Raw genomic sequence first — 12,368 nt, forward strand, 5'->3', positions numbered from 1 at the left:
CCTCCTATTTCTTTCAGTACAGCTCTGCTATCTTGAATTCTTTGAGTTTCTTTGTGTTATATCACTTACGACGATCGCAAGTTCTTGTTAAATACACCGGACCCGTCCTAAGATGAGCGGGATTCGAAAGATTTCTGTTTGCACCTTGCCCTTATAATTTAACACAAATAGTGAATATGACTATGAGTACGTACAGTTGAACCTCCATTAAGCGGCTACCCTCGAGATACCAGCCAGGGTTAATACAGGTTGGCCCTTCAATAGAGGTTCGTCATACTGGCTGCCTCTTCACTGTGGAGTGCCGCAAGGGAGCCTTCTAGGTCCGTTTTTTTAATATCTTTGTGAATAATGTCAATTACTCAGCTGGATCTTCCTCCCTACGTCTGCAGTATATAACCTATGAGAGAGCCCCTGCACAGTTGAATCTACACTGAATCAAGACATAGAGAGATTAACCCTATGGTTCACTGCCAATTACCTGCAAGTAACGCTACTAAAACTCAGGCAATGACACTGAGGAAATCTCAGTACCCATACAATCTTTTTATTGGTGATAAGTACATCGAAATTGAACCATCTCTCAAGATTCTTGGCGTTACATTGGATCGGATTTGTCTTTCAAGCCCCACGTGGCAATCATGCTGAAAAAGCGTATGCTAAGATAGCCGCTCTTTATAAAGCCTACGTGTTGCCGCATTTAGAATACTGTTCCTCAATACTTCTGGGCATATCTAAAGCCTTGAAAAATAACATCGAACGTACCAATCATTATGCGATCAAGACATTACTGAATCTAGGTAATCCGGCTACCTATGACTTTGCCTAGCAGTGGTTGTTATGGACTCGCTTGAGCGAAGACGTACCCCGCAATCGCTTATTCTATTTTTTTAAATGTTTTAAACTAGATGGCCCAAATTATATCGCCCAATTTTTTACACCTCGGTTAACTAAATACAATTTACGAGACAGTGGCTTAAATGTTGGGCAGCCTCCATATAAAAGCCTTGTCATGCACAACTCCTATATATACATGATTGCCCACATATGGAATCAACTACCAACTGTCACCAAATTCCTTCCTTTAATTTATCCTCACCGTAAGGCCAGTTTGAGGATAAATTAAAGGAACTTCACGATATTTTAAACAGCTTAGATGGAAGCATTCAACTCACTGCTGAAACAGTAAACAAAGCCCTCACCCTGACAACGGAAGAGTTAAGAAGGGTGAGAGAGCAAGCTACCGAAAATAACCTCCTTTGTCTGGTAACAACTTACAATCCCAACAATCCGCAAGTATTCCAGCTGGTCAGGAGAACACTCCCCATGTTAAACCAAAACCCCTCATTAAAATCCATTATGAGCAAGACTAAAGTAATTCACAGTCAGCGACAACCCAGAAACCTCAAACGAATGTTAACTAACTCCTATTTCTCCAGGCTAAAGGACACTGATCCGGAAGTTAAAATTTGTGGAACAAAACGGTGCGGAACATGCCCCTATTTAAAACAGGGTAAAGAATTTACCTTCTCCGCCACGAATGAAACATTTCGGATAAAACACTCGATGAACTGCACCTCAACGAACTTGATTTACGTAATAACATGTGCAGGATGTGGACATAATTATATAGGAGAAACGGGTGATGTCCTGAGAAATAGAGTGACAGTTCATAAACAACAAATCAGAGACCCGCACACACGTATGCTGGGAGTCAGTAAGCATATCGATGAATGTGCGGCGGGATTGACTCCTCAGTTTACTATCTTTCCGTTTTACAAGATTCTCAGCCCCTCCGAAGGCATGAGAAAAAACAAAGAGAGGTTTTTTATTTTGAAATATAAACCCGTTCTTAATGATTTGAAGTTACGTTAATTACTCGCGCGTGCTACGAATTACAAGAGCCATTATAATTGTAATTACAATTACGTCTGTGACGTAATAAGTTAATAAAAACACTTTGCTATGCCTGAAGAGCCGCAACAGCGGTGAAACGCGTAGCGCAAAAGCAAAGAAGACTTTCGTTTTTCATTATTTTTAGTATATATATATATATATATATATATATATATATATATATATATACTTAACAGTAAATAGATTACTCAATATGAGCACATATGGATTTTAATACAGGTCTGTTTCGTATACCAACAAAACGTTGATCCACTCATCAGTTAAACTCCATACACACTGAAGCATCACAACGGTTAACACAGCAACATGATCGCGTGACATATTTTTGGGGGTTGTCATGACAGAGGCGTTATTCAAAAAATACTAATTTATAAAAAACCTACGCGCGCTTATGATACAATAAACAAAATTTCAGGAATACTTGAGAATATATTTTCTTCGATGTCTACATTTTGATATGAGTTCGTTTCGTTTGTTCAGAGTGGCCATCTGTGGATTAGATAATATGAAAAACTTCTCAGTGATACATAGGTTACAGCGTTTAGTGGTAATAGAATATGCCTTGGCCTTTGCGATGATCTTCCACGAAATTGAATAGCCTTCCTTGTTTTCCTTTAGTTTCTAACAAATAGTTGCTCAGCTCGGTGTCGTTCCGCCTTTTCTCATGCTTAAAAGACATTTGGTGGTTGCGCCATCTTGTTTTGAGATCTGTTGCTGTAAGGCCGACGTACGTCTCAGTAGTTCCCGTTACCCCCCTGGTAGTAATTGTGGCTTGGTATACAATTTCGTTTTGCAAGCATTCCCCTTCTAATGGACATTCTTTTTCGTTTCGGCAATTGTACATTTTTTGGGGTTGATTTTCTTTTGGGTTTTGGGCATTCTTAAGGATGGCTTTGTTACGCCCGTCTTTAACCTATTTCATGTTTGGTGTGCAAGAGTAGCTTAACTTGACAGTGTTCCTATTAAAGATTTTCCTCAATTTGTTGCCGGTTGGAAAACATTTTTTAAGCATGTAGGTTAGTAGGTTTTTTATAAATTAGTATTTTTTGAATAACGCCTCTGTCATGACAACCGCAAAAATATGTCACGCGATCATGTTGCTGTGTTAACCGTTGTGATGCTTCAGTGTTTATGGAGTTTAACTGATGAGTGGATCAACTTTTTGTTGGTCTACGAAACAGACCTGTATTGAAATCCATATGTGCTCATATTGAGTAGTCTATTTACTCTTAAACCGCTCCTTAATTGTTGAGCACTGTTCTGGATCCAACGGTAAATTACCTGGATTGGTTTATATATATGCTTATATATATATCTAACATTTTAATCAGTTTATAATTACGATTAGCTTATTTCAAACTATTTTTAATGCATGGACTCACGTTTGTTAAGTTTTTTTTTCCAAAAAATAGTTTCGTAAAAAATTTTCCCAAAATTACGATGTACTTAATAGTTAGGTTTTTTTTATTCGTATATGCCTAATTCACATTTTATCTTGTTTTGTATTTTTAGTTGGTCGAGCGTTTTTAACATGAGCCTCTGGCTCGGAAGATTGTGCAAACACTTCCCACGTCTTCAATATTAAAAAATTATTCTATTCTATTCTATATAGACCATTTCATAAATGATCATACTATTTATAATCGAGCAGAAACATCATTTTATTTTAAAAATAACACGCAACAGAGGCAGCATTACTGGTCCAAGATGGTCTTCACCATCTATCTCGGACAGTTAGTTTCCTTTATCATATTCCTAAAGCCAAACTTAGACTGTTAAGTGCTTGTTGGCCGCTTAATAGAGGTGACAAATTGACAGTGGGAAAACTCTCGTTGCAACGACAGAAGGTGGCCGCGAGCGCTTAATAGAGGTGGCCACTCGATAGAGGTTTAATTTCCCATTCGTTTCTGCAATTATTTCGGGATTTTGATGACTGGCAGCTAATTTAATGGAGGGTGACAGCTTAATACTGCAGGGGGGGGGGGGGGAGGGGCAGAGGATATATTTTAAAGGGGCGAATTTTTTCAGACCCCACCACATGATACACAATTTTTTGACAACCCCCCTCTCGACCAAAAGAAAAAATGACATCCCCCCCACCCCCCTCAACCAGTCTTGACAAGGAAAGTAAAATATGGGCAATATGATGAAATGGTGGAGAGATTAATATGTTAAAAGTAGAAAGCTAAAACAAGAGGTAACCAAAGGCTCAGAGATTTTTGTGAAAAAAAATTATATATATATATATGTATATGCAAAGAAGAGGATACAGTTATTTAAAGAAAGGTTGTCGGAAAAAATGTGCACGCGACAATCCCGAAAGGTAATATGGGATATGATCAACACACTGTTCCTAACGACTGTAGCTGTCGAACCTACTTTTGTTGCTTTCCTTTAGCACTCGCAAACATATGTCCGTGGCCTCCCGTGCGATTCTTTTCAAATTTCTTTGAAGAACAGTGCACTCAAAACCACCCACATTACCTTTCGGGATTGACGCGTGCACTTTTTCCGACAACCTTTCTCGAAATAGCTGTATAAAGCTACAAGGACTCTACTTTTTGACGCCCAAATTCCATCTCGATATGAGAAGCACTTTGGCAACTGAGGGAACTGACTATCTTGAAGTGTAGATTGTACTATTGATAAGAAGCAAAGTGTTCTTGATGTTTTTCATGCTACTGATGATGATGGTGGAAATGAAGAGGGTACTGAGAGTTTTGTTGACAATGATGAACTTTAGAACATGCCTTCACAAAGAAAGTTGTAATGCCCAATGCAAACTCCATGAGTTCGATCTCCGTAGCTCAAAGTGGATAGAGCGTCCGCCCGGTGTTTGTGAGGTCATAGGTTCGAATCCTGTCAGGGACTCAGATTTTTTTCTTTGTCCCACACTTGTGACACGCCGATCATTTCATTTTCACATTTGTTTCACCGAACTTAAAATTTACCATCTTTCATTCTTTTAAAGTTGCAATGTGTTTTCAAGCATTAAACTTGTACAGTTTAATAACATTCGTCAGCACATTTTAAATTGGTGACACGTTTTTCAAGTTGTGTATGCTATTTTAGCCATCAAGCACTTTAAAGAAATTCCAGTGTTAAAATGTTTGCATAGGAATACTAATTATAAAATACTTTGTACGGCTGTTGTGTTAGTTTATAGAGCTCTATTTCAGTCCATTCATAAGTCTTGATTTCACCCTGCGGTAAACATAATGAATGCAGCCTTAATGAGGTTCAGCTGTACACAGAGTGGGATGATAACCATGTATGCATGAGTACTAAATCAGTGAATGAGCTGAGAGGAAATCCTACATGATGGCTACTATCGCTGAAAAAACTCCCCTGTGATCTGAAAGATCATAGACAACACGGCCTTATTAAACAGATATACTTTGACAAAAGTTTCCTGGAGAATAACAACCATATACCTGCCAACTTTTTCTGGGTCAAATGCGTGAGATTTTCGCCTGCCATGATTGCCTAATTCGAAAACGTCCCAGCGTCTTCCGAGGATTTCCGATAATTTTCCGAAACCTTCTAAACTTTACCGAAAACTCCCGAAAATGTTCCGACTACCTTTGAGCACTAAGGAAAACACGACAACTTTAGCGAGTGTTAATTGATTTCGTAAAGACACATCATTCAAAAGCCTTTTCTGCCTTTTTGGAATATGTTTGTGGAAATCGTATTAAATTTCCGTCATTACTCATGTATCATGAAATAACAATTTGTTTGGATTTGTGATTCAGGCGTGAGAAATTGTTCTTAATGCGCGATATCGATGTCTGTCGCTCCGCAGGCGTGAGACTCAAGCATAATGCGCGAGAGTTGGCAACGAAATATAATGTTTTTGTAAGGTAAAGGAACCTTGGAGTTCTAGTGTACTAACTTCAGCTAATGCAATGCCTACCTTAGTTATAAATTCCCAAGTAGTCTTGATACTTCGCTTGATTTGTCACGCCGAAAGGGTCTACGAGGAAATTATGCTTTTTAATAAGTATAAAACTCAATTGCATTTTCCCCCACAAAGTAACAGACTTGTGCAAAACTTACCTAAAGCAACAATCAATCCTTCTACCAAGGAAAAGTTGAACCTATGGGATTTTTCCCTTCCTTAAGATTTCAGTTTCACTCTTCATTCGTCGTCAAAACCAACGGCTGACGCAAGTGCTTCCAGAAATAGCTCTCAAAATGCAGCCATCCAGAAAAATTTGAAAACCAATGAAGCATATGAGGGGTCACATTAAATTTAATATACAGTTATTAATATTACTCTCAACGAAATAACAACAAACAGCTCACAAAGAGCTCTTGTAACAGATGCTGTAACTTTTTGCTGGAATCTTCCTCTGAGGAAGTTGGTGTGAGGTTTCCTGTTTTTGTCAGAACACTGCCGGATGGTTGGTGATGAGTGACCTTCTAACGAGGCTCACACTTTGTGTGTGATTTGAAGTCAAATGGAATTTAAATTGACGTCGTAGATGCATGTGCTGACGTAATATTACGAAAGATAGTTTTCCCTTAAACTCCTCCCAATTTTCTTTGTCCGCTAAAATTTTGTCAAGGTATTATGATTTTCGCATTACATGAGATTGAGGTTGTTTGCCGGTTTCAATCCTCTACTTATCCCATGGTATCAAATCAAACTACCCACCCCTCCCCGCTTCCTCCCAATCCCTTACCCCTTTTGACGCCTGCTACGCAGATCAGTCAATTTTTCTCTTTCCGTGCTCGGTAAGTGCAGTTGATGGTTCTGTTTGATCAATATCGATTTCTTAAACAACGGGAGAAGAAGATGTGTGAAGGGGATAGGTTATGGCTAGCGTTACGCTTTACAGCTTTATACTGTTTTAAAGTATCGTTTGGTAGCCCAGTGCCGCGCGATGGCTCCACTGTAAGCAGTTTCTCAGATAAATGTAACCCCATATTACTGAAGGATTCCACTAGTTGTATAAATCAAATGTCGCCATCGTTCAAACTTGCACTGTATTTTTAACGTTCAGCGAAAGGAGGAAGCAAAAATCTGGTTTTGTTCTGGTTGTAGTGCACTGCCTAAGAGGCAGGAAAACCACGGTCCCATGTTTTCTTTCTCTTAAAGAATTTTTGAATTCTCACCCCCTCCAGTCTCGGATGTTCTTGTTCGCCCCAGAGATCGGATTTGCTACCTAGTCGGTACATCTTTAATTACTGAATGTCATTCATAGTAGAAACATAAAGGTTTCTTTCAGATAATGAAAAGCCCCCGGGGGGTACTCCCTATAATGGCCTTTACGGGGAGGCTCCGCCCGAATGGGAAACTTTTTCAGGCTTCAGGTATAATTGATGATAGGGGAGGGATTTCACTAGTTGAAGTATATGAAAGCGTAGGGAAAACTGTCATTTCGGTCTGTATACAAAAAGGCCCAAAAGTGCTCAGAGATGTATTTTATGGCTGTGAAAACAGAGCGAAGTGAAATTAGACAAATTTCATAATATCCTATATATGGGCGCCGTGCTTGAACGAATATTCGCTTATTCATGAAGAATCCAATGATCAGGGGCACCCAACGACCGTTTTCTGGGAAATGATCTGAAATGGCTCGTTATGCATCCTGGAGTGCTTTCGTTGGGTTTTAAATCAGTTGTGTGAAATTTTCGCTAATGAGGCTGTCAGCCGGGTTTAGAAATTTTGCTAAGCCGAAATCAGAATCTAGAAATTACTACGAAAGCTACGAAATTTCTAGGTGCCGAAATCAGAATCTAGAGATTACTACAAAACCCGAAATTCTTAGGTGAACAAACCACACAAATCCCGAAACTCTGAGCCCAACAAACAGTCACCACGAAACATTTTCGAAATTTTTATGGGCTCTCGAAAATTTTAGCCATTATAGAGGGCTCCGAAAGATATTTCCCAGAAAACGGTCGTTGGGTGCCCCTGAATGATTTCAATAGGTTGACTGACAGTACCACAATACTGGTAAGTCAGTTCAAACAACCTAAAACACTTTTAAGACCAAATGCAGTTTGACCGACGCCAGTCAAGCGCCTATGACAGAACTCTTCTGAAGATAACAAATATGACTTTTATTGCACAGTCCAAATGAAGATTTTATCGCACACCAAATTCAATGGTTTCAGTGCACACATCCGATTGTAGAATAATGTACATAGTCTCATGTATAAAGATCTACAACGATCTTTAGTTTATCTATAATCATTATTATCTACAATTTACATCATATCTCCCTACCCACCCCTCCCCTCATGTTCCTTTACTTCTACTTTCCCAACCGTAGGTATGTATCCACGGTGATACAAAAAGAGATGTTATTCTCAGGGGAATAAGTTTGCCCCTGATGTTCAAGATTTTAAAAATATACTCAGCCCGAAGCATGGGGTCAGTTTTCGAACCAGGGGCGGATCCAGGATTTTTTTTAGGAGGGGGTGCACTCGTCTCTTGCTCTATTTCAACACCAATAAACCACATAGTTTGTTTGTTTTTGGCAGAGTATCAGTTGTATTAGAAAACCGCAGGTCATCTCGGGGGGGGGGGGTGTCCACCCCCCTGCACCCTCCCCCTAGATCCGCCCCTGAGAACGAACCCTAAAAGTTCTCTGTGTTACTTGAGCAAAAGCAATGATTTTTTTTAGGACAGAGAATTTTTTCTTTCGACATATGAAACGATGCACTTTTTCACTTTACGATAAGCCAGCTTAGTTTGTAGATGAAATCCTAAAATATGCGTGACAATTCAAATGAGAGCTGCTGAGCAGTACTTTCCTGTCCAATACTGCCGCACTGTTACGGAACCTTAAGAGCAGTTGACGGATCGTACGCTGCGTACAAACCGTTAGCATCTGTCAGCATTGCTAACAGTCCGAATTCTGAGCACATGCGGAGCGTGCATCTCACTATTACATAAGGGCATAGTGTGTTACGGTTCGTACGATCCACGACCCAGGCAAGATTGGAACTATGACAGCCTTTATTACAAAATGTAAAATAGGTAATCACTCAATATATATACAATATTAAAACGAAACAGGTAACACCCAAATTGAGTAGGTTGTGGAGTAGAAATGTTTGTAGTGAGGATAGACTTAGCAATGGTATTAACGGATTGCAATCTAATGGCAAGAGGGACCGTAAGGTAAAGTAGCACAGCATCCGAATGCCAGTCCCCAAGCATTTTAATAAGTTCGACAGGAACCCCGGAATGGAGGGCAAAGGGGTAGACTCCCCTACGGAAGAAGTGGCAAGCATAATCTTTGGCCGAGGGCCCAATGGCAGAGAGAATAGCACTCAACCTTTTTCAAAAACCTGGGATAAGAGAAATGCACGAGGACTAAATCTGGAGAGCGAGGAAAGGCGAAAGCCTAAGAGTCAGGCGATGCCTGACAGGTAAAGTGCACTAAGCCCTTTTAACTGTTGTAACAAGGTAAACTGGGGCGAGTCTGGTATAAATGGCAGGGGAAAAAGAACTACCCCAGGGATAGCCCTTTTAACTGCTGTAACAGGGCAAAGGGGGGAGTCTGATATAAATGGCAGGGGAAGAAGAAACCACCCCAGGGATAACCCTTTTAGTAACTGCTGTAATAGGGCAAAGGGGGGAGTCTGATATAAATGGCAGGGGAAAAAGAACCACCCCAGGGATAACCCTTTTAACTGCTGTAACAGGGCAAGGGGGGAGTCTGGTATAAATGGCAGGGGAAAAAGAATCACCCCAGGGATAACCCTTTTAACTGCTGTAACAGGGCAAGGGGGGAGTCTGGTATAAATGGCAGGGGAAAAAGAACCACCCCACGGATAACCCTTTTAGTAACTGCCGTAACAGGGCAAAGGGGGGAGTCTGATATAAATGGCAGGGGAAGACGAACCACCCCACGGATAACCCTTTAAGTAACTGCCGTAACAGGGCAAAGGGGGGAGTCTGATATAAATGGCAGCGGAAGAAGAACCACCCCAGGGATAACCCTTTAAGTAACTGCTGTAATAGGGCAAAGGGGAGAGTCTGATATAAATGGCAGGGGAAGAAGAACCACCCAGGGATAACCCTTTTAACTGCCATAACAGGGCAAAGGGGGGAGTCTGGTATAAATGGCACTTATCTTCATTTCTCAGTCATTTTAAGACCCTGAGTAATGGTCCGGCCCCGGGAATCGAACCCGCGACCAGGGCAGGGGAAGAAGAACCACCCACTCATGGAATTGGATAGTTTTAAGTTTAAGTTTAAGTTTAATAATACTTTGTCATGCTAATACAAGTAAATAAATAATATTACAAAAAATACAAAAAGTGCATGACTGGAGAATAACTGGGGGAAACTAAATTCCCATACAAAGAATATTCTCCAATATTAAACATACTACAAATTAAGAAGTAGAATTTAAATGCAGCCCAAAGCTAACCTAATTCAGTTGCATACTAAAATTGACACTAAAATTAAGAACAAAAATTTAAATATGGCCCAAAACTAACCAAACCACTACACTAAGTAAAATCCAAACATAAGAGTTGCTGGGAGGCATCAAAGGAACGTGCAGATTTAAAAGGGAGATGGCTCTTGCAGAGCATACCACAATATTATTTTACCAAACATATAGCCCGGAAGGAGGCATCAAAACTAGAGCGCATGTTGAGGTGCAAGTAAATATGACCCAAAATGCTAGGGGTAATGTGTTGTTTTTGGGCAAGGGGGCATACCTTTGACCCGCTTAATCCCAGACAGTCTGTTAAGAGATACTGTAAGGGCCAATTGCCCAGGAGGGGATTAGGCAGGTTAAATTCCTTATGTAGAATACCAATAATATTTAGGTAATTGGGAATAGAAGTGTCTTTGAGACTGTGAGCTAAAAAGGCAGCATACTTACAAAAATGGGAAGATTGGGCTGGGAGGGAAGGGTAACATATATGCTCACAAAACCAGAGATAACTAGTCCTGTGAGTGTGATATGATGCTTTAGTGCCCTCAGCAGAGGTGTGAAAGTGGTACTGATAAATTTCTTCTTGAAGTTGCTGTGCCAGTTGGGGGTCCTGGCAGCCTGGAAAAAAGGAAATTGCAATTGTGTAAGGTCATGCTGAGTCAGTGGAGTGCTGTCAGGAGGTTGGCGAGGTTGCACCTGCTGGATGGAGATGATGGTAGAAGGCTAAACATTTGCTAGGTTCATGTAAGCGAGACACTGAATCTGTAATAATGGTGATGAGGTGACCCTAGACATACATAAACAGCTGCAAACCTAAAGTTGTAAATCGCTGAAAGCCAAAACAGGAGTCTAAGTGCATACGTACTAAGAGGATGAGGAGTACTCCCTTTATTGATAAATATAAACAGCTGCTAAATTATCACAGTGAATTATAAAAAAAAAAATAGTAGAAGCTGCAACTTATGACTCAGTTTGGTAGCGGAGCTATCTTGCAAGTGAGTCTCTGAGATGCTGGGCCCTGAATTTATACAAACTACTTGTACTTTTACTGGCACTTAGTATAAAAGGTGGTCATAAAAGCACTGGATAGTTTGTGAGTAAAATAACGTGATAAACCAAATGGAATAGTACTCATGCAATCTATGCAAAACTTTGTGCTAAGGTAAAGGCTGTCTTAGTCCCAGTACCCCCCCTCCCCCATGTTAGATATCTAGAACAGCATCACAAGTACTGATGCTAACCATTAATTCCTCGTCATACAAGCTATATAAGCCATAAAGCAAAACAAGAACCATAAAAATGCTTCAACAGTAATATTCCTCATTCTATCAGCCAAAAACCAAAACAAGCACGCTTTAAATGTAATACTCCTCAACCTCCTCGTTCCATAAGCTTTAAAGCAAAACAAGGGCTGTGCAAAAGCATAATATTCGCGAAGCAGGTGCATTTCAACAGACTTGCTTTGTAAGCATAAACCAAAACAAGCACACTATTGAATGTAACATTCTGCCTTCTGTAAGTGATAAACCAAAACAAGCACGATTGAAATGTAATATTTGTCGTTTAACCCTTTAACTGGTAAATTTCTGGTTAGGACATAAAGTTGCCAAAAATACTACCAACAAAGAATTATTTTGTTTCTTGGCATTGATCTTGATAATATGAAGTATTGACTCAAACTCTTTGGTCAGCCATCAATAAAATCTGGAACATTGCAGAACAGCCCAGAACATCACAGAACATGAAAAAAGTAAATTAATTTTTATGAAAAAAAAATAATATTAATAAATAATAATAATACTAATAATAATTCAATTTTGCAAAAATTTATAATAACAAAAGAAATATAAAAATAACATAACAAAAACAAAAATAAAATAAAAACATCGTAAAGAAAAAGAAACTGGTACAGGTGTATCATCTCCATGTATGAGAAAACAATAATATATAGATTTAGCCAGGGCTAAAAGCGAAGCTCGCATCAATAAATTCATAATTTAAATCAAACAATAAACTTGTAGTCCACAGATCAGGGTACATTCA

The 12,368-nt window shown here is 39.6% G+C and overlaps 2 protein-coding genes across 2 annotated transcripts in view; both read right to left on the reverse strand.

Annotated features, from left to right (window-relative positions):
- LOC140922759 (uncharacterized) overlaps positions 1-6,065 on the reverse strand; it is a 54,680-nt gene extending 48,615 nt beyond the window's left edge. Inside the window, exons 1-2 of the mRNA XM_073372781.1 lie at positions 5,974-6,065; positions 5,831-5,890 (exon numbers count right to left, since the gene is read on the reverse strand). The gene's annotated coding sequence lies outside the window, so the exon portion shown is untranslated. The remainder of the gene's footprint in view (positions 1-5,830; positions 5,891-5,973) is intronic.
- LOC140922494 (uncharacterized) overlaps positions 1-12,368 on the reverse strand; it is a 69,548-nt gene that overhangs the window by 7,459 nt on the left and 49,721 nt on the right. The window lies entirely within an intron of this gene.

This window comes from Porites lutea, chromosome 13, assembly GCF_958299795.1.
Source record: "Porites lutea chromosome 13, jaPorLute2.1, whole genome shotgun sequence".
Classification (NCBI taxonomy): Eukaryota; Metazoa; Cnidaria; class Anthozoa; order Scleractinia; family Poritidae; genus Porites; species Porites lutea.